The sequence below is a fragment of the Salvelinus namaycush genome, unplaced genomic scaffold, assembly GCF_016432855.1.
Source record: "Salvelinus namaycush isolate Seneca unplaced genomic scaffold, SaNama_1.0 Scaffold14, whole genome shotgun sequence".
Taxonomy (NCBI): Eukaryota; Metazoa; Chordata; class Actinopteri; order Salmoniformes; family Salmonidae; genus Salvelinus; species Salvelinus namaycush.
Genome location: NW_024058119.1, coordinates 304,048 through 326,381, shown reverse-complemented (window position 1 = coordinate 326,381; position 22,334 = coordinate 304,048). Strand labels below are relative to the sequence as shown.

The window sequence follows — 22,334 nt, the reverse complement described above, 5'->3', positions numbered from 1 at the left end:
AAAGTTTGGTGTGGAGCCATTTCGTTCCAATTTTCTGGAAGCTTGCTTCAAAGCTCGGGTATTTTCTGTATACCAGGGAGCTAGTTTCTTATGACAAATGTTTTTCGTTTTTAGGGGTGCAACTGCATCTAGGGTATTGCGCAAGGTTAAATTGAGTTCCTCAGTTAGGTGGTTAACTGATTTTTGTCCTCTGACGTCCTTGGGTAGGCAGAAGGAGTCTGGAAGGGCATCAAGGAATTTTTGTGTTGTCTGAGAATTTATAGCACGACTTTTGATGCTCCTTGGTTGGGGTCTGAGCAGATTATTTGTTGCGATTGCAAACGTAATAAAATGGTGGTCCGATAGTCCAGGATTATGTGGAAAAACATTAAGATCTACAACATTTATTCCATGGGACAAAACTAGGTCCAGAGTATGACTGTGGCAGTGAGTAGGTCCAGAGACATGTTGGACAAAACCCACTGAGTCGATGATGGCTCCGAAAGACTTTTGGAGTGGGTCTGTGGACTTCTCCACATGAATATTAAAATCACCAAAAATTAGAATATGATCTGCTATGACTACAAGGTCTGATAGGAATTCAGGGAACTCAGAGAGGAATGCTGTATATGAACCAGGAGGCCTGTAAACAGTAGCTATAAAAAGTGATTGAGTAGGCTGCATAGATTTCATGACTAGAAGCTCAAAAGACGAAAACGTCATTTTTTTTTTTTGTAAATTGAAATTTGCTATCGTAAATGTTAGCAACACCTCCGCCTTTGCGGGATGCACGGGGGATTCGCGGGATATACGGGGGATATGGTCATATAACAGAAATACTCTGAAAATCACATTTACACAAGCATCGTTGATCATTTCCAAACTGATTGCAGATTTTCCTGACAAGGTTGCCAGTCTGGCATCCTCAACCATAGTGCCGTTTAGGCACACGCCCCCTATCAGAGGAGCGTGTGGAGGTCGGTATGTGTCTGCTGGTGAATCACCCAAGCCACACAGGAAAACCTCATGTTCGGTTAAGTTCCGTGTTGAACTCACCTTGTCATTTGTCACCAATGGCGAACTCATAACCAAGTTCACCGGGTTTGTGGCAGATGCTGACGTCGAACCCACGCCGTTGCGCAATGTATGACAGGTAGCCTTGGAAGAATGCGGGGAAGTCAACGGAGTTGGCATACATATTTGTCACCAGATTTGGTTGGTTTTCCAATCCATTAATGGTACCAAACGGTCAATTAAATCTATCCCAATAAGCATCCGTTCGATGTCGATGGTAATCGCTTTCGAAGTTGAGTTTAAGTAGGAGACACTTGAATAGTGGCGAGGTAGCTTCGGTGAAACCCCTAAGCTTCGTGTCGCAACGTTCCGTTTTCAACCAACGGTTTGTTGGGTCCACTGCCCCTTTTAGTTCATCCAGCAAGGTTTCGGATATGAGTGAAATTGTCAAACCCGACTCTATCAGAGCGTGACAGGTCAAACAGTCCTCCAGGACTGTTCTAAGGTATGGCCTGTTCGAGTTGGGTTTTCTCATCATATCCCCAACATAATGGAGTGGGTTGGGAGTACCGAGCGGTTTGTAATCTGTGTCGATTTCCAAGACGGATAACTCACCTATGTGACCCAGTGGGTCCTCTATCGGAATGGGAGAGGAATCATCTGTTGCAAAGCTGCTTATCTAGAACGAGTGGTCCCTGGACAGGGATTGGAGTGGGGGCGGGGGTATTGGAAATGTTGACGTCCTCTCGAATTGCGTTAGTTTCGGCTGACTTGGTTCCCAACAATTTTAAGCCTAGTTATGTTGTCCTCTTTCTCAAATTTCTTACGATGCAGTACATCTCTTATCAGAGTTTCTATATCATTTCGCTTAGGGTTTAGATCATTGTTGAACACTTTGTTGCGCTTGTTACTCTTGTGTCCTGACCCTTTGTGAGGGTTAGGCGCAGGGACATATCGGCCAAGTTGATCTCTACGGGACCTGTTAGATTGGGGACGTTCATCATAGCTATTGTTACTGCAGTGGTTGTCAGTGTGGTGGTTACTTGGTTGCCACCCCCTTTGATCGTCATCTTTTACCGCACCTGTCCCTAATGCTGCACCTTCTAATTGGAGTGATGGTTCCCGCCTAAGCTCGAAAGTCGAGGTGTCCGGGCTCTTAGCCCGGCTTGCTTTTGATGCTTCAAAAGCGGTGCTTACAAGCTCTCAGAGCGTCGAGATTGGCAACCCAATGTGGGCAGTAGGGCCCAAGTAGTTGATGAAGTAGATGTTTGACAGAAACAGTTGTTTGAATGGTAATAGGTCTTCCATTCCCGTTTCAGTGAGCATGCCAAAGTAAGCTGAACGAAGCAGGTGATAGTAGGTCTGTGGGTGTTCATTTTGAGCTTGTCTGATATTGTTAGCCAACGAGCTGTCGTGTTTGCGAGTCGCAGAACCACTGAATTCTATTTTCAAAACCGTGGCAAGTTTAGCGTAGTCGTGCAGGATTTCGCCACAATTTCTCTGTATATAATGGCCCATAACTTTAACACTAGCAGAGATCCTGGAACTGATATACCCTTACAGTATATTATATTCAACAATATATACAAAAATCAACATTTATATTTTCAATATTCATGTAAGAAATGTTTGAATGAAATCCGAATACTACTCATATTACAGAGCAAGTGGTAAAGATTCATGACACCCATTGTTGATTTGTAGCCTGTAGCATCTAATGATGAAACATTATGGAGTTTTAGAGGAGGACTGTAGCATCTAATGATTATACATTATGGGGTCTTGAAGGAGGTCTGTAGCATCTAATGATTATACATTATGGGGTCTTAGAGGAGGACTGTAGCATCTAATGATGAAACATTATGGGGTCTTAAATGAGGACTGTAGCATCTAATGATGCAACATTATGGAGTCTTGAAGGAGGACTGTAGCATCTAATGATGAAACATTATGGAGTCTTGAAGGAGGACTGTAGCATCTAATGATGAAACATTATGGAGTCTTAAAACTTCTTATGGCTAGTGGAACCCCTCGACAACATTCCGCTGAAAAGGCAGAGCGCTAAATTCAAAAATATTTTTTAGAAATATGTAACTTTGATGCATTCACAAGTGCAATACACCAAATTAAAGCTTAACTTCTTGTTAATCTACCCATCGTGTCCGATTTCAAAAAAAGCTTTACAGCGAAAGCACACCATATAATTATGTTAGGTCAGAGCCTAGTCACAAAAACACACACAGCCATTTTCCAGCCAAAGAGAGGAGTCACAAAAAGCAGAAATATAGATTAAATTAAATTTATCACTAACCTTTGATGATCTTCATAAAATGGCACTTATAGGACTTCATGTTACACAATACATGTATGTTTTGTTCGATAAAGTTCATATTTATATCCAAAAATCTCAGTTTACATTGGCGCTTTATGGTCAGTAATGTTGAGCATCGAAAACATCCGGCAAATTTTGAGGCACATCAATTTACAGAAATACTCATAATAAACATGTAAAAGTTGATAAAAGATACAAGTATTATGCACAGAATTATAGATATACTTCTCCTTAATGCAACCGCTGTGTCAGATTTCAAAAAAGCTTTACGGAAAAAGCAAACCATGCAATAATCCGAGTACGGCGCTCAGACACAAGCCATGCAGATACCCGCCATGTTGTTGAGTCAGAAATAGCGTTTTAAATATTCACCTACCTTTGATGATCTTCATCAGAATGCACTCCCAGGAATCCCAGTTCAACAATAAATGTTTGTTTTGTTCGATAAAGTCCAACATTTATTTCCAAATACCTCCTTTTGTTAGCGCGTTTGGTAAACAAATCCAAGCTCACGAGGCGCGAGCAAGTCCAGGCGAAAGTTCCGATGAAAAGTTCAAAAATGTATGTTACAGTTCGTAGAAACATGTCAAACGATGTATAGAATCAATCTTTAGGATGTTTTTAACATAAATCTTCAATAATGTTCCAACCAGCGAATTCCTTTGTCTTTAGAATTGCAATGGAACGCAGGTCGCTCTCACGTGTAGGCGCATGACCAGCTCATGCCACTCTGGCAGACCTCTGGTTGAAACAGCTCTCATTCCCCCCTCCTTCACAGTAGAAGCCTCAAACAATGTTCTAAGACTGTTGACATCTCGTGGAAGCCTTAGGAAGTGCAATATGACCCCATAGACACTGTACATTCGATAGGCAATGAGTTGAAAACTACAAACCTCAGATTTCCCACTTCCTGGTTGGATTTTTCTCAGGTTTTCGCCTGCCATATGAGTTCTGTTATACTCACAGACATCATTCAAACAGTTTTAGAAACTTCAGAGTGTTTTCTATCCAATAATACTAATAATATGCATATCTTATCTTCTGAAGATGAGTAGCTGGCAGTTTAATTTGGATATGCTTTTCATCCAAACGTGAAATTGCTGCCCCCTATCCTAGAGAAGTTTTTAACGAATGCACTGTGTGTGTATACTGAACCAAAATATAAACAACGATTTACAGTTTATATGAGTCAGTGATTGTAAATAAATAAACGAGGCCCTGATCTATGGACTTTACATAACTGGGCAGGGGCACAGCCATTGGTGGGCCCTGGAGGGCATACGCCCACCCATTGCGGAGCCAGGCCCAGCCAATCAGAATTAGTTTTTCCCCACAAAAGGGCTTCATTACAAAGAGGAAATACAACTCTGGTGTCTGGTCTCAGACAATGTGGAGGTCCTGGGCTGGCGTCGTTATATGTGGTCTGTGGTTGTGAGGCCAGTTGGATGTACTGCCAAATTCTCTAAAATGACGTTGGAGGCGGCTTCTGGTAGAGATTTTAACATTCAATTATCTGGTAACAGCTCCAGTGGATATTCCTGCAGTCAGCATGCCAATTGCACGCTCCCTCAACTTGAGACATCTGTGGCATTGTGTTGTGTGACAGAACTGCACATTTTAGTGGCCTTTTATTCTCTCCAGCACAAGGTGCACCTGTGTAATGATCATGCTGTTTAATCAGCTTGATATGCCACACCTGTCAGGTGGATGGATTATCTTGGCAAAGAATAAATGTTAACTAACAGGGATGTAAAAAATTCTGCAATCTTTTTTTTCAGCTCATGAAACATCCAACACTTTACATGTTGCGCTAATATTTTTGTTTATTGTAGTTACTCTCAGTTTTAGGAACATCTTCCCAAATATTTCACTTTATTTTTTACTTTACCCAAAATATGACATCAGCGATAGTTAAAATGTTGAAAATCTGTGAACGTCTAAATAAGAAATTGGGCCATTTCAACAGCATGTGTCGAACCCTTTCGACAACGGGGAGATTTTACTGATGTGTTTTGTGTCTTCGACGTAAAAACAAGTTTTGGACTTCCACTTAAAATTACTTATTTACTTATTTTATGTTTAAGGAAGTGTGTACAATTGTGGCCAAAAGTTTTGAGAATGACACAAATATGAATTTTCAGTCTGCTGCCTCAGTTTGTATGATGGCAATTTGCATATACTCCAGAATGTTATGAAGAGTGATCATATGAATTGTAATTAATTGCAAAGTCCCTCTTTGCCATGCAAATGAACTGAATCCCCCCCCCCAAAACTGGAAGCTTCAGAAGGATGGTGGTGCTTGGAATCATTGTTCTTCCTCTGTCACCCATGGTTACCTGCAAGGAAACACGTGCCGTCATCATTGCTTTGCACAAAAAAAGACTTCACAGGCAAGGATATTGCTGCCAGTAAGATTGCACCTAAATCAACCTTTTATCGGAACATCGATAACTTCAAGGAGAGCGGTTCAATTGTTGTGAAGAAGGCTTCAGAGCGGTTTAATTGTTGTGAAGAAGGCTTCAGGGCACCCAAGAAAGTCCAGCAAGCGCCAGGACCGTCTCCTAAAGTTGATTCAGCTGCGGGATCGGGGCACCACCAGTACAGAGCTTGCTCAGGAATAGCAGCAGGCAGGTGTGAGTGCATCTGCACACAAACTGATATTCTGCAAAAGGTACAGGGATTGGACTGCTGAGGACTGGTGTAAAGTCATTGTCTCTGATGAATCCCATTTTCGAATGTTTGGGGCATCTGGAAAAAAGCTTGTCCGGAGAAGACAAGGTGAGCGCTTCCATCAGTCCTGTATCTTGCCAACGGTAAAGCATCCTGAGACCATTCATGTGTGGGGTAGCTTTTCAGCCAAGGGTGTGGGCTCACTCACAATGTTGTCTAAGAACACAGCCATGAATAAGGAATGGTACCAACACATCCTCCGAGAGCAACTTCTCCCAACCATCCAGGAACAGTTCGGTGACGAACAATTCCTTTTCCAGCATGAAGGAGCACCTTGCCATAAGGCAAACGTGATAAGTGGCTTGGGGAACAAAACATCAATATTTTGGGTCCAGGGCCAGGAATCTCCCCAGACCTTAATCCCATTGAGAACTTGTGGTCAATCCTCAAGAGGCGGGTGGACAAACAAAAACCCACAAATTCTGACAAACTCCAAGCATTGATTATGCAAGAATGGGCTGCCATCACAGGATGTGGCCCAGAAGTTAATTGACACCAGGGTGGATTGCAGAGGTCTTGCAAAAGAAGGGTCAACACTGCAAATTTTGACTCTTTGCATCAACTTCATGTCATTGCCAATAAAAGCCTTTGACACTTATGAAATGCTTGTAATTATACTTCAGTATTTCATAGTAACATCTGACAAAAATATCTGAAGACACTGAATCAGCAAACTTTGTGGAAATTAATATTTGTGTCATTCTCAAAACTTTTGGCCACAACTGTAGCTCGCATTCTGTATCATACAGCTATGAAAGTTATATATTTAGAACCACCTGCTCGATTGCAATTAAGCGACGTCTGTGTCTTGAGTGTCCAAGAACGGTTTCGTTTTTTGTGTTCTGACTTGTAAAACAGAACTAATAAAAAAGTAATGTAAACATTATCAGTAATTACCAGGAAACTCTACAACATTTGTTTTAAAATCACACCAAGATTGTTAAAACTGGCCTTAGGTTATTGAGCGATCTGTTTAGGATTTACCCTCGTAGCAAGGCCTATTTATCATGTGGAGGTTTCATTCAGGTCTCTTTTTTTAAAAACACACTGTCTTTGGCAGGAGAAAGACCAGACTCAGAGGAACCAGAGCCAGGGACGTCCAAACCAACAAGAAGACACCAGTGTTCCCACTGTAGAAAGTGTTTTAACCATTTAAGTACCCTGAAAGAACACGAGAGAATACACACAGGTGAGAAGCCTTACCACTGCTCCCAGTGTGGAAAGGGTTTCAGCCAGTCGGCGAATCTGAAACGGCATGAGAGAATACACACAGGGGAGAAGCCTTACCACTGCTCCCAGTGCGAAAAGAGTTTTAACGATTTAGGGAACCTGAAAAAACACGAGAGAATACACACAGGGGAGAAGCCTTACCACTGCTCCCAGTGTGGAAAGTGTTTCAACCAGCCGGGGGAGCTGAAAAAACATGAGAGAATACACACAGGGGAGAAGCCTTACCACTGCTCCCAGTGTGGAAAGTGTTTCAACCAGCCGGGGGAGCTGAAAAAACATGAGAGAATACACACAGGGGAGAAGCCTTACCACTGCTCCCAGTGTGGAAAGTGTTTCAACCAGCCGGGGGAGCTGAAAAAACATGAGAGAATACACACAGGGGAGAAGCCTTACCACTGCTCCCAGTGCGACAAGTGTTTTAAACAGTTAGGGAATCTGAAAGAACACGAGAGAATACACACAGTGGAGAAGCCTTACCACTGCTCCCAGTGCGGAAAGAGTTGTAACGATTTAGGGAACCTGAAAAAACATGAGAGAATACACACAGGGGAGAAGCCTTACCACTGCTCCCAGTGCGGAAAGAGTTTTAACGATTTAGGGAACCTGAAAAAACACGAGAGAACACACACAGGGGAGAAGCCTTACCACTGCTCCCAGTGTGGCAAGTGTTTTAACCAGTTAGGGAATCTGAAAGAACACGAGAGAATACACACAGTGGAGAATTCTTACCACTGCTTGCAGTGTGGCAAGTGTTTTAACAAGTTAAAGGACCTGTACCGACATGAGAGAATACACACAGGTGAGAAGCCTTACCACTGCTCCCAGTGTGGAAAGGGTTTCAGCCAGCCGGCGAATCTGAAACGGCATGAGAGAATACACACAGGGGAGAAGCCTTACCACTGCTCCTTGTGTGGAAAGAGTTTTAACCGGTCAGGGAATCTGAAAAAACATGAGAGAATACACACAGGTGAGAAGCCTTACCACTGCTCCCAGTGTGGAAAGGGTTTCAGCCAGCCGGCGAATCTGAAACGGCATGAGAGAATACACACAGGGGAGAAGCCTTACCATTGCTCCCAGTGTGGAAAGTGTTTTAACAAGTTAAAGGACCTGTACCGACATGAGAGAATACACACAGGGGAGAAGTCTTACCACTGCTCGCAGTGTGGAAAGAGTTTTAACCGGTCAGGGAATCTGAAAAAACATGAGAGAATACACACAGGGCAGAAGCCTTACCACTGCTCTCAGTGTGGAAAGTTTTTCGGCCGGTCGGGGGATCTGAAAAAACATGAGAGAATACACACAGGGAGAAGCCTTACCGCTGCTCCCAATGTGGAATGAGTTTCAACCAGCCGGGGGGAGCTGAAATGGCATGAGAGAATACACACAGGGGACTTGCTGTCTTATATTGTTGACTGATAATGATTACCTGTTTTTACCATAAGAACTTGAATTGTACAAAGTATACTAAAACATATATTTGTATGTTTTTATTAGAAAACATTAATTGAATATGGAGTTTGAATATAGAGTAGGTCAGATTCCTTCTGTTTTAAATGGTCCTTTTTTAAACTCTGACACTGTGTGTGTGTTTATCTGTGTGTCATTCCTCCAGCACTGCAGATAATCAAGTGATATTTGGATGTGATGCATTTTTCCGTTGTTTACATTTGCAATGTTGGCCCACTGAGGATTTAATGAAATGAAAATGTTCACAGACTCTGTAATGCAAAATGTTAATTGTATGTGTCCACATATCTGAGTATGTGACTTGTGGTGGATGAATCAGAATTAGTTGGGTAACATAGATAATTAAGATGTCTTATCTGCATAATATGCTGATGTGATATACTTGTTATTAGAATGTATCCCTTCGGACTCTGGTGTTGGCAGTTGCACTTCTTCCCTCAGCTGGGGCTCAGTCACCTGGGGCCCAGAGAGGGGAGAAGTCAGGCTTGTCTTTCACATATCCCTGGTGCTATGCAGAATATCAGGAAGGGAAGAGGACAGGAGGGAACATTGTCTTCATATGTGAATGTATCTGTTAAACTATGTGAAGGGATGGTGTGATTAATGGGGAACCAATTACTGGTTTCCACAATGTCTGTGCGCAAGTCACTCCCTCCTTTGGCATTGGGGGTAGGTGTATGGCAGTGTCTGGAACCATTGTATGTCCTCTCTGATGTTGCACTTATCCTGGGATAGTGTATGACCTAGAGGCTCACTCCCCTCAGTGAGCGTGTCCAGGAGTGGGGTCAAGAAGGGGTTTTACTTGAGATGGGAGTATCTAGAGTTGACAATTGAGTTATGCCATTGGATGAGTTGGTGTTTTTGTGCTATGAAGTACCAGGAACGAGATTAGAACCTTGTTTTAGGGACCAAACTGAATGATAAATTATAGCGAATGCTATCTGGCTACGGGATACTCCTTTCTCATTATAAAGTCTCACTTTGTAAACTGTTCCTAATATCTGTGGTTTGTTATATCGACTAGGGGGTGGATCTTTGCTATAAAAGATCTCAGTAGCCATTGTGTTGCCACTCAACGGTTCATTAGAAATAGTGAATTGTTGAAAGTCATTGCAAAGATCTTATTATTAAAGATGTAGTTTAAGTATAACTCTGATTGGTGTGTGAAGTTTTTAAGTATAACTGATTGGTGTGTGAAGTTTGTCTCTCCTCATTTGGTAATACAGAAATTAACCACCACAGACTAACCTTGTGAAACTGTCCTATTATAATCTCCTGTTCCTGGGAGTATCATCCTGTGTTGCAAACCAGCTGCACCTGCGCCCTTGTATGAATAAAGTCCCTCCCAGGAACAGGAAACTATAAAGATATGTGCTCATCACCCAATGCTTCAGGAATTTAGACTGTCTACACTGCGCTGTGTAACTGTTATTCTCTCTGAGCTCAGAAATAGAGAATCTTGGTTTGACTTGGACACCAGCAGATCCTTATTTTATAATATCCACCTCAACTCTCCCACGGATTGCTGTTTATCATTGTCTCAATGAAGAGTTCTTTGTTTTATTTTCCTGGGGTCATTTACAAACCTCCCACTGGTTGAATAAACTTTGTTTCCATGTCATTTCAACAAAACAAATCCATGTGATGATGTTTGATCAATGTGGAAAACTGATTGGATTTGTAAAAAGCCATGAACATCAGGTATTTTTAATTTTTCACGAACTGGCAACCTAAATCCAATGACAGGTGACATTTGGTGTTGATTTAATGTTGAATTCACTTTAGTTGACGACTCAAAGAAATGTAAATAGAAACTAGATGTTGAACTGACGTCTGTGCCCAGTGGGCTGGTTTGAATAAGTAGCAGGTGTTGGATCAATATCCACCTTAGTAGCTAAGTTTCCATGTAATTTGCGCCAGATTTCCATGTGAATATTCTCAAATCTGCATAAAACAACATACACATTTTCCCATCAGAAATATTTGCATCAAACAGACTTATTGTGGATTAAAGGCGTTGCGTTATGACGTAGTGCACAAGAAGAATAACGTTTGCTGTTAAATTCACATGTACCGAATGAAAAATACAAGTTAAATTGGTTTCCATCACATTTTCAACTCTCCTGATGGTTTTAAAAACTTGTGTAAAATAGAAAACGTGCTCTTGTCCCGTGCACTGTAGCCTGCAGCTCACAGATACAGTGCTGGTAGGCTACCTACATGATGAGATTATTATGGATAAGAGCGATATTATTTTATTTGTCAAATGGCAGCTAAGCATCAATCATCATGTCACCAGAATAAGACCAACAAAATGTATTGGAAAGGAGCATCAAGCTCATCACATGCAGTTTCACCACCCTGTGAAGTTCATAACTTATTTTGTCTGTAGCCTAATAAACTGCATGGTTTCCCAAGTCGTAGAGGGAGGACCACACAACATATCATCACGTGACTCCAAGTTAAATAAGATGTGATGGTTAATATATAAATATTTGTGGATAAATTAGTTTCCACCGCCATTTCTTGCTCATACATTTTTACTGACACAAAAAGACCCCACCATGTCAAACAAACTAACAAATTGTCTGTCTGCATTAATAAAAGTGTACAGGTATATCCTGTTTCCGTCAGCCCGGTCATTACTTTTGAAATGGTTGGATCAATATCCACCTTCATGATATGGATGAAGCCTGATTTGGAATGTCTGAGTAGTTCTATCTGATGTCATAATACACCCCTCTGATAATCAAGTGATATTTAGAATGTCTGAGTAGTTCTATCTGATGTCATAATACACTCTGATAGTGATCCATTTGCTCCATTGTTTCCATGTCAGTTGGTTTCCCACTCTGATGATTTATATCTGACAGAGGGGCTTTAAAGGAATAGTATGGTCACATTTACAGGTTGTGGCTCAGTATTCTTAGTATGATGTGAAAAAAGAACAATCAACTATTTATTGATAATGTATATTCCTATTCAGCTTCTACATCTGCATAGAGGCAAACAGTATCTTAAAGTTGATTAAATATATATATAAATTGTACACTTCTATCTTCACAATTTGAATTATTATTCATCAAAAACTATACCAACAATACACTGCAGCTTTGATGTCAAGAAGAGAATGGGCTGATGGGTGGTGGTGCTACTCTACAGGTAAGACAGTCCAATATGAATGTTCAATACACACAATAGGTTGATCAGTAGCCAGTTAGCTGTGCTGCTACAGTCCAATATGAATATTCAATACACACACTAGGTTGATCAGTAGCCAGTTAGTTAGCTGCTACAGTCCAATATGAATGTTCAATACACACAATAGGTTGATCAGTAGTCAGTTAGCTAGCTGCTATAGTCCAATATGAATGTTCAATACACACAATAGGTTGATCAGTAGTCAGTTAGTTAGCTGCTACAGTCCAATATGAATGTTCAATACACACAATAGGTTGATCAGTAGTCAGTTAGCTAGCTGCTACAATCCAATATGAATGTTCAATACACACAATAGGTTGATCAGTAGCCAGTTAGCTAGCTGCTACAGTCCAATATGAATGTTCAATACACACAATAGGTTGATCGGTAGCCAGTTAGCTAGCTGCTACAGTCCAATATGAATGTTCAATACACACAATAGGTTTATCGGTAGTCAGTTAGCTAGCTGCTACAGTCCAATATGAATGTTCAATACACACAATAGGTTGATCGGTTGCCAGTTAGCTAGCTGCTACAGTCCAATATGAATGTTCAATACACACAATAGGTTGATCGGTAGCCAGTTAGCTAGCTGCTACAGTCCAATATGAATGTTCAATACACACAATAGGTTGACTGTTGACCAATATGAATGTTCATAATGAGGGAAAAATAAAGGTGGGCTCTCCTGTCAACATGGGGCTCCTGCTGCAGGTAGCCTAGCGGTTACTAGTGTTGGGCCAGTAACCGAAAGATCTCTGGTTTGAATCCCAAAGACAACTAGGTGAAAAATCTGTCAATTTTCCCTTGAGGACAGCAGCAGCAGGAGCCTCATGTTTCTCCCATTCTTCTCTGCAGATCCTCTCAAACTCTGTCAGGTTGGATGGGGAGTGTCACTACAAAGCTATTTTCAGGTCTCTCCAGAGATGTTAAATCGGGTTCAAATCCGGGCTCTGGCTGGGCCCCTCAAGGACATTCAGAGACTCCCAAAGCCACTCCTGCATTGTCTTGGCTTTGTGCGTAGGGTCGTTGTCCTATTGGAAGGTTAACCTTTGCCCCAGTCTGAGGTCCTGAGTGCTCTGGAGCAAGTTTTCAAAAATTATCTCTCTGTATTTTGCTCCGTTCATCTTTCCCTCGAACCTGACGAGTCTCCCAGTCCATGTCGCTGAAAAACATCCCCACAGCATGATGCTGCCAACCCCATGCTTCACCGTAGAAATGGTGCCAGGTTTCCTCCAGACGTGACCCATGGCATTCATCAGACCAGAGAATTTTGTTACTCATGGTCTGATAGTCCTTTAGGTGCCTTTTGGCAAACTCCAAGCTGGCTTTCATGTGCCTTTTACTGAGGAGTGGCTTCCGTCTGGCAACTCTACCATAACGTCCTGCTTGGTGGAGTGATGCAGAGATGGTTGTCCTTCTGGAAGGTTCTCCCATCTCCACAGAGGAGCTCTGTCAGAGTGACCATTGGGTTCTTGGTCACCTCCCTGACCAAGGCCCTTCTCCCCCGATTGTTCAGTTTGGCCGGGCAGCCAGCAGTAGGAAGGGTCTTGGTGGTTTCAAACTTCTTCCTTTTAAGATGATGGGGACCTTCAATGCTGCAGAAATGTTTTGGTCCACTTCCCCAGATCTGGGCCGTGACACAATCCTGTCTCGAAAGGAGTATATAACATCAAATACAGGCTACTTAAAGTTCATGAGAGGTCACACATATGCTCGTACACTTGTCTCATTTTTACAAAAATAGAATTGTGCTTTTGGTCATGCAATATTTTCTTTATATATATATATATACACTGATCATACCAAACATTTGGAGAGAAATAAACATCCTAATATGGACTAGGAACCTCCTCCTTTTCCCTCAGAAGAGCCTCAATTTGTCGGGGCATGAACTCTTCAAAGTGTCCAAAGCCTTCCACAGGGATGCTGGCACATGTTGACTCCAATGCTTCCCACAATTGTGTCATGTTGGCTGGATGTCCTTTGGGTGCAGTGGAGGCTGCTCAGAGAAGGATTGTCTTCCCCTTCCTCCTCTGAGAAGCCTCCACTGCACCCAAAGGACATCGAGCCAACATGACATAATTGTGGGAAGGGATTTTCAGTGAGTTTCAGAAGAAAATAAATTGGTAAAACATTAAAATAAAATAATTTTTGGATAAAACTATACTAAATATAATCACATCACCAAATAATTGAATAAAACATATATTTTGCGTCCTCCTCTGGGTACATTGACTTCAATACAAAACCTAGGAGGGTCATGGTTCTCAAGGCTTCCATAGACTTAAACAGTAATTATGACAACTTCCGGAGGACATCCTCCAACCTATCAGAGCTCTTTCAGCATGAACCTTCTCCACTGTGCAATATGGTTTCCGAGCTGGTCATGGGTGCACCTCAACCCCGCTCAAGGTACTAAACGATATCATAACCGCCATCGAGAAGAGACAATACTGTGCAGCCGTATTCATGGGTTGGCACCCCCCATTGGGTTGTGCCATGGCGAAGATCTTTGTGGGCTATACTCGGCCTTGTCTCAGGATGGTAAGTTGGTGGTTGAAGGTATCACTCTAGTGGTGTGAGGGCTGTGCTTTGGCAAAGTGGGTGGGGTTATATCCTGCCTGTTTGGCCCTGTCCGGGGGTATCATCGGATGGGGCCACAGTGTCTCCTGACCCCTCCTGTCTCAGCCTCCAGTATTTATGCTGCAGTAGTTTATGTGTCGGGGGGCTGGGGTCAGTCTGTTATATCTGGAGTATTTCTCCTGTCTTATCCGGTGTCCTGTGTGAATTTAAGTATGCTCTCTCAAATTCTCTCTTTCTTTCTCTCTTTCTTTCTTTCTCTCTCTCGGAGGACCTGAGCCCTAGGACCATGCCTCAGGACTACCTGGCATGATGACTCCTTGCTGTCCCCAGTCCAGATGGCCGTGCTGCTGCTCCAGTTTCAACTGTTCTGCCTGCGGCTATGGAACCCTGACCTGTTCACCAGACGTGCTACCTGTCCCAAACCTGCTGTTTTCAACTCTCTAGAGACAAACGTTTCTTAAACAGAAAAAAACGGGATAAACATACCTGAATTTGTCAAATATAATCAAACTTTATTTGTCAAATGTGCCGAATACAACAAGTGTAGACCTTACAGTGACTTGCTTACTTAAAAGCCCTTAACTAACAGTACAGTTCAAGAAGAGTTAAGAAAATGAGCAAATGACCAAAAGTAAAAAATAATAAAACGTAACACAATAAAATAACAATAACAAGGCTATATACAGGGGGTACTGGTACCGAGTCAATGTGCGGGGGTACAGGTTAGTTGAGGTAATTTGTACATGTAGGTCGGGGTGAAGTGACATTTCATAGATAATAAACAGCAAGTAGCAGCAGTGTACAAAACAAATGGAGGTGGGGTCAATGTAAATAGTCCAGGGGGCCATTTGATTAATTGTTCAGCAGACTTATGGCTTATGGGGGTAGAAGCTGTTAAGGAGCCTTTTGGTTCTAGACTTGGTGCTCCGGTACCGCTTGACGTGCGGGAGCAGAGAAAACAGTCTATGACTTGGGTGACTGACAATTTTTGGGTCTTTCTTTATATAAGTCCTGGAAGGCAGGAAGCTTGGCCCCAGTGATGTTCACTACCCTCTGTAGTGCATTACGGTCAGATGCCGAGCAGTTGCCATACCAGGCGGTGATGCAACCGGCCAGGATGCTCTTGATGGTGCAGCTGTAGAACTTTTTGAGGATCTGGGGACCCATGCCAAATCTTTTCAGTCTCCCGAGGTGGAAAACTTGTTGTTGTGCCCTCTTCACGACTGTCTTGGTGTGTTTGGACCATGATAATTAGTTGGTGATGTCTTCACGACTGTCTGTCCATGTGTCACTGTCTGTCACCTAAAAAACCTATCTCGACCTGTGTGCACCTACGTTCTAAACTTTCAGTCATAGGCTAGGTTGTAGCAATCTCATGATGGGTATAGGGAAAATTATAGTATCATGTAGTAGCCGAAACCTATTGCTGTTACATTGAACAGGGTGAATGGAATATGAATGACAGTCATCTAATATGCTGTAATAGAATTAAGGCCATGCTCATGAAAAAACAAATAGTTCTGCCTCATCTTAAACGGCACTGTTTGGGTGTTGGATGATTCTTGATACACATGGGAAATGGTTGAGCTGGAAAACCCCAGCAGCGTTGCAGTTCTTGACACAAACCGGCGCCTGGGACCTAATACCATACCCTGTTTAAAGGCTCTTAACTATTTTGTCTTCCCCATTCACCCTCTGAATGGCACACATACACAATCCATGTCTCATTTGTCTCAAGGCCTAAAATGTCTTAAAGAGCGTAGCTTTAAGGAAATAGTACCGTCACATCTAGATAAAAACTAATGTGAAAAATGAATAGAAGTATGTATTCATCATTTACAAAATATATGCTTATTGTTAAATTATTATGACGTTGTTTTCCAATACAGAAAGTGTAGTAACTATTGTTTCCAAACTGCGTTACCCACTCAAGCCAGCAGATGGCGAAGTGCGTCTTTCAATTGATGCTTCTTGCGTGACGTGTAATTTACTGGACGGGACGCTTCTTCAGGAACAACAACACGGCTACTCTTTCAACCGCCTCGGTAGCTTGCTAGCCAACATAAAACTGAAAGATTGACGCTTTAGACCATGTTAATGTACATTAGCTAATCACAGTGTTGTAAACGCAGTTCTGTTGACGTATCAACTGGTTAACTTTAACCTAATTTGCTTGTTCAATTTGCAAAGTTGTTAAACATTGATACTGAGCCTAGCGTTAGGCTAGTCGCTAATTCTAACATCCCAGACCATGAGCTCACTAAACTACTCATCCCCCGTTAAAGAAGAGGTCTGCTGTATGCAGAATGAAGCTCTGAGGCTGAACATTGTCGTGAAAGAAGAAGAGGATGTTATAGAGGAAACAGAGGAAGAGGATGCTATCTCAATAAAGGTGAAGGAGGAAGACGTCTTGGGAGTGAAAGAGGAGGAGACAGAATATCAGATTAACACCAGTGAGTACTGTCTTAAAAACAGAGTCACACACTATGCCGTTGTTGAACTAATGTGGGGTTTTAAAGGGGCATTCTACTGAAGTTCTACACTTGAATATGTTGTTCAGTACTGTAGGAATTGTTAAAGGGGCCATCTGCCTTTGTTAGTTTTAATCTGCCATTGGTACATATATTTTGGGGACTTTTAAAATAGATTTATTAAATTATCCATGTAATTTATCCATGTAACTAGTATAACAGGCTTTTAAAATGCAATGTTGGAGCATAATTTATACTTAAAATATCAAAGGGATGCAAAAGGCACCCATTTAGTGGAACGACCCTTCAACATTTGCATTTTAGGCTGTTTAGAGAGATTAATGCCTCTTGTAAGACCCTATGATTATAATAGAAGTTCATAAGTTTACCGTCTGTTTGATGTTGTCATTCACACAGGAGAGAGACATGACTATTGTGGATCCTCTGGGGAGCCTCAACAACATCCTGATGCTGACGAGGCAGAGAAGAGTCTCTCCAGATCAGAACACCAGATGGTACAGCTTGGTCTGGTCTAGCATACAGCTTGCTCTATCGGGGTCTGGGCTGGGTTTCTGTAAAGCACTTCATGACAACAGTGACATCAGCATCCATAATGATATGTGTCTGTGTCCCCTCTTTATGGTTACCAGGACAACGCTAGCCCTTCCTCCCTCCTGGAGTCCCCATGTCGTGCTTCTCCCGGTAGCGCCTCACTGCTGGGTATAAAGAGGTTGTCTGTGCTGCTGGTGGACTGCAGGAAAACAACGGGGCTGAGTGGAACTGTGAGAGGAGGAGGAGAGAAGAAAGGATCAGATTTGACACAAAGTAAGTTCTGTAGTTTAGTTTGAAAAAATAAAATAGATCTTCCCCCTGGTGTCTGTTCCCAGGACAACCTGCTGAGTTCTGTTAGATAGACTGGTGTCTGTTACCAGGACAACCTGCTGAGTCCTGTTACGTTGACAGGAAGATAGACTGGTATCTGTTACCAGGACAACCAGCAGAGTTCTGTTAGTTGACAGGAAGATAGACTGGTATCTGTTACCAGGACAACCAGCAGAGTTCTGTTGACATGAAGATAGACTGGTATCTGTTACCAGGACAACCAGCAGAGTTCTGTTAGTTGACAGGAAGATAGACTGGTATCTGTTACCAGGACAACCAGCAGAGTTCTGTTAGTTGACAGGAAGATAGACTGGTGGATATGGATGTTATGAATATAACACTGAAAAAGGATTCTGCCAATGAAGAGAGAAACCAATAGACCATATAAGACCTTGATGAAAGTTAGCTTTAGAGAGAAAGTTTCAAGATGATCTGATGTAAGGTGCTTGTTTTACAAAACCTTTTCCTTAAAACATTATGGATGTTACATTGCCTGTCCCAGTCAACCCCCCCTATCTTTACAAGACTGTAGAACACACAAACTAAACTCCAGACACTTCAATGTGGTCTGTATTGCTTCATTAACGTTGAAAAGTTTACTATGTCTCATTGGTTAGAAGACATTAGTTTGTGTATTATTCCAATAACCAACCTGGAAAGGTAGTGTATCAATTTAATGTATGTATTAAATTGAATGAGACAATGATATCCAATCAGTTGAGACTGGATTGATATCCTGCAGCGTAACCTGAATTATTTCATGAAAAATGACTGCCGATTCTTCGCCAGAGGTTACTGATAGCGCAAGCAGAGATCTCACATGATTCCCACCCGGCGCGGGAATTCACTATGAACAAAGGGGAAAACAAAAATGGCTGCTCCCCTTTGTTAGCTTAGCATCTGGCGCAATGCTTAGCTTTCCTTGCGCGGGGTTTCCACTTCGCGGCGCAAGGGAAGTCCCCCCAACAAGGGAACGGGTTTACTAGGTGACGTCTCACGTTCAACCCTTAAACTCTTCACGTGACCAAATGCGAGAGGTAGAAAGATAACGGCTTCGCTTCGGTCAAACGAATATACCTACTCAAATTTCCGTAATGGCTGGCTCATATGTCCTCTGCTCTAGGAATTGCTTATGACCGAGTCAGATCACTCCTGAAAGTGACCTACTAGTTGGGCCACTAGTATTATTCTCAGAATGTCTGCATCGGCTGGTACATATGCCCTAGCTCGTAGCATTCAGTAGACCCTCCGACACACTGGCTTTCGTCAGATGTACCACAGGGGTGGTTCTCTCCCGACCAGTATCTGGGTGAAATGGAACGACACACACACGCTTCTCCCACACCAGTCCTGCCTATAGCTATTAATGGTATATATGTATCTTGCTACACAATTGGTATGGAATTAACCCAAAAGTGCGGCCATAGTTTTATCTTCGATGCCTCCCACGGGGTGCCAATATGTCGTGACGTTGTATTAGTTAATGTGACGACTGCTGCTCATCGAATGATTAACGGTTTATAATTGCGTGATTAAATGAATCAGACAATTATTAACTCATTAACCTGGGCACCATGGGGAAAATTAGTTTTATTGAGTTTCTATTTCCCAAATTACCTCAAAGAATATCAGAATATCGATTTGACAACAGTCGCTAATTAATCAATTTCCTCTACAGTCTCATTCTGAACGTCGCATAATCCGGGAATCTGCACAAACCCGAGTCCCACCAATGAGTTCGTACCACACCAATTTTAGTTGACTATTTATTTACTAGAAAGCTAAAATGATAATAGAAGATACGCATAAACAAAAACACAGTCTAGGCTGTTGATTAGAACTTAGTACAACGGGCCAACACACTCTGACGCGTGTTCCCCAAAATGGGGATTTAAAAGAGAGAAAAAGAGAAAGTACACGAGAGAAATATACATTTGGGTGCATTTGTCAGCTATGCTTATTTGAACCCTAGCCTTGCCCCGAACTGCCGCTCTTATGGGTCAGAATATAATGATGTACTTACGTGTTGAAGGTCTCCGCTGTGGGTCTCTCCGCGTGGGCCGTTTAGGCTTCAAGAAATGACGCACTTCTCGGGTGCAACTCTCTGGTTGTCCTCACGATGTCAGTGTCCTTTTTGCTTAGTGGTCTGATTCCTCACCCTTGTTCTGAAAGTATTCTTCTGAGGACAGCCAGCCCTGTAGCTCAGGGCTCACGGCGTAGGAATGAAAACAGTGTAGATACCACGATTCGATGGGGGGTTGAGACCGGGTGGTCCGGCTTGAATTCACCCGCTTAGATGCAGCTATTCATCCATAGCATGAGAAGAAAAGGATTCCTTTGTCTTCAACCTCGTGTTGTGTTTTGGGTTCGTTGACTACTCAGACCTTTGCTGCAGCTCGGGTCACTTAGTCTGATATGTTAATTCTTAACTCACATGTCTTATACCCTCGGGTCAGATGTGGGCGTAACCGCCTTTAGGGCAATTCTCTGGGCCTACCAAGTTATGAGGCAAGGTCTAGATTTTACTCAAATCCAATTTTAGACAACTAACTTCACATTTCATCTTTACCAAAACATTCTCTTTGATTTGAACATTTTCCACACAACGTACAATGTATAAACATCAAGCATATACTAGGAAAACTCTTAAAGTTACAATGTTTTCATAATGACGTCGTCCTTTAACCTTTAATAACAAAACAAAAATGACATAAATTTTCATATTCCATCTATCGTCATTACCACCATTGTGGCTGACGGAAACCATTGTTCCAAAGTCCATTTATTCCATGTTTAATGTTCTGAGGCCGGTTCTCCATAGTGAGAGGACAAAAGAATTTTGTCTGTTGCCTAAGATTTACAATGGGTGTGAGGGGTCAAAAACCCCCCACATCTTCATACCCCTAGATCTCTCCTAAGTTGGGGGTGAGAGATAATCGGTACGGTCATGACACCTCATACAAGGCAGCATTATCATGAAGAGGTTTCATTCAGGTCTCTCTTTAAATAAACACTGTCTTTGGCAGGAGGAAAACCAAACTTCGAGGAACCAAAGATGTCCAAACCAGCAAGACGACACCTCTGCCCCCAATGTGGAAAGAGTTTTAACCAGTTAGGAAGCCTGAAAGCTCATGAGCGAATACACACAGGGGAGTTGCCTTACCACTGCTCCCAGTGTGGAACTAGGTTTACCAAATTAGGAAGCCTGAAAAGACATGAGAGGATACACACAGGAGCGAAGCCACACCATTGCGCCCAGTGTGGAAAGAGTTTTAACAAGTTAGGAAACATGAAATCTCATGAGCGAATACACACAGGGGAGAAGCCTTACCACTGCTCCCATTGTGGAAAGAGTTTCAGAGAGTCAGGAAAGCTGAACGCTCATAAGCAAATACACACAGGGGAAAAGCCTTACCGCTGCTCCCACTGCGGAAAGCGTTTTAACCATTCAGAAAAGCTGAAAGAACACATGAGACTGCACACAGGGGAGAACCCTTGCAAATGCTCAGACTGTGGGAAGACATATTACTCATCACGGTCACTTAAACGTCATGTGAGAATCCACACGGGAGAATAATTACTTCTCCTCGTGTGTAAATTCATGTTTCACATCACATTGACTTAAAATTCATTAGAGAACATACACAGTGCTCCAATTTATATTGTTGACTGAGAATGTGTTTACTTGTTTATACCATATTGAATTGTACAAAGTAGTCTTAAACATATATTTGTATGTTTTTACGAGAAAACATGAAGTGAATATGGAGTCTGTCAGTTTGAATATAGAGTAGATCAGATTCCATGTGTTTAAATGGTCCTTTTTTAAACTCTGACTGTGTGTTTATCTGGGTGTGTCATTCCTCCAGCACTACAGATAGTACAGTGATATTTGGATGTGATGCATTTGCTCCATTGTTTACATTGGGGGGGAAAACAATTGAATCAATTTTAGAATAATGCTGAAATATAACAACATTTGGAAAAGGTGAAGGGGTCTGAATACTTAACGAATGCACGTGTGTGTATACTGAACCAAAATATAAACAACAATTTCAACGATTTACAGTTCATATAAGTCAGTCATTGTAAATAAATAAATTAGGCACTAATCTATGGACTTTACATGACTGGGCAGGGGCGCAGCCATTGGTGGGCCCTGGAGGGCATACGCCCACCCATTGCGGAGCCAGGCCCAGCCAATCAGAATGAGGTTTTCCCCACAAAAGGGCTTCATTACAAAGAGAAATACAAGTCGGGTGGCTGGTCTCAGACGATGTGGAGGTCCTTGGCTGGCGGCGTTATATGTGGTCTGTGGTTGTGAGGCCAGTTGGATGTACTGCCAAATTCTCTAAAACGACGTTGGAGGCGGCTTCTGGTAGAGAATTGAACATTCAATTATCTGGTAACAGCTCCAGTGGATATTCCTGCAGTCAGCATAC

At 42.3% G+C, this 22,334-nt stretch overlaps 2 pseudogenes; both read left to right on the top strand.

Moving 5' to 3' along the window:
- Positions 1-1,129, top strand: part of LOC120036621 — a 37,338-nt pseudogene extending 36,209 nt beyond the window's left edge.
- Positions 1,130-1,261: 132 nt separating this feature from the next.
- LOC120036620 lies at positions 1,262-21,561 on the top strand (annotated as a pseudogene).
- Positions 21,562-22,334: the final 773 nt, after the last annotated feature.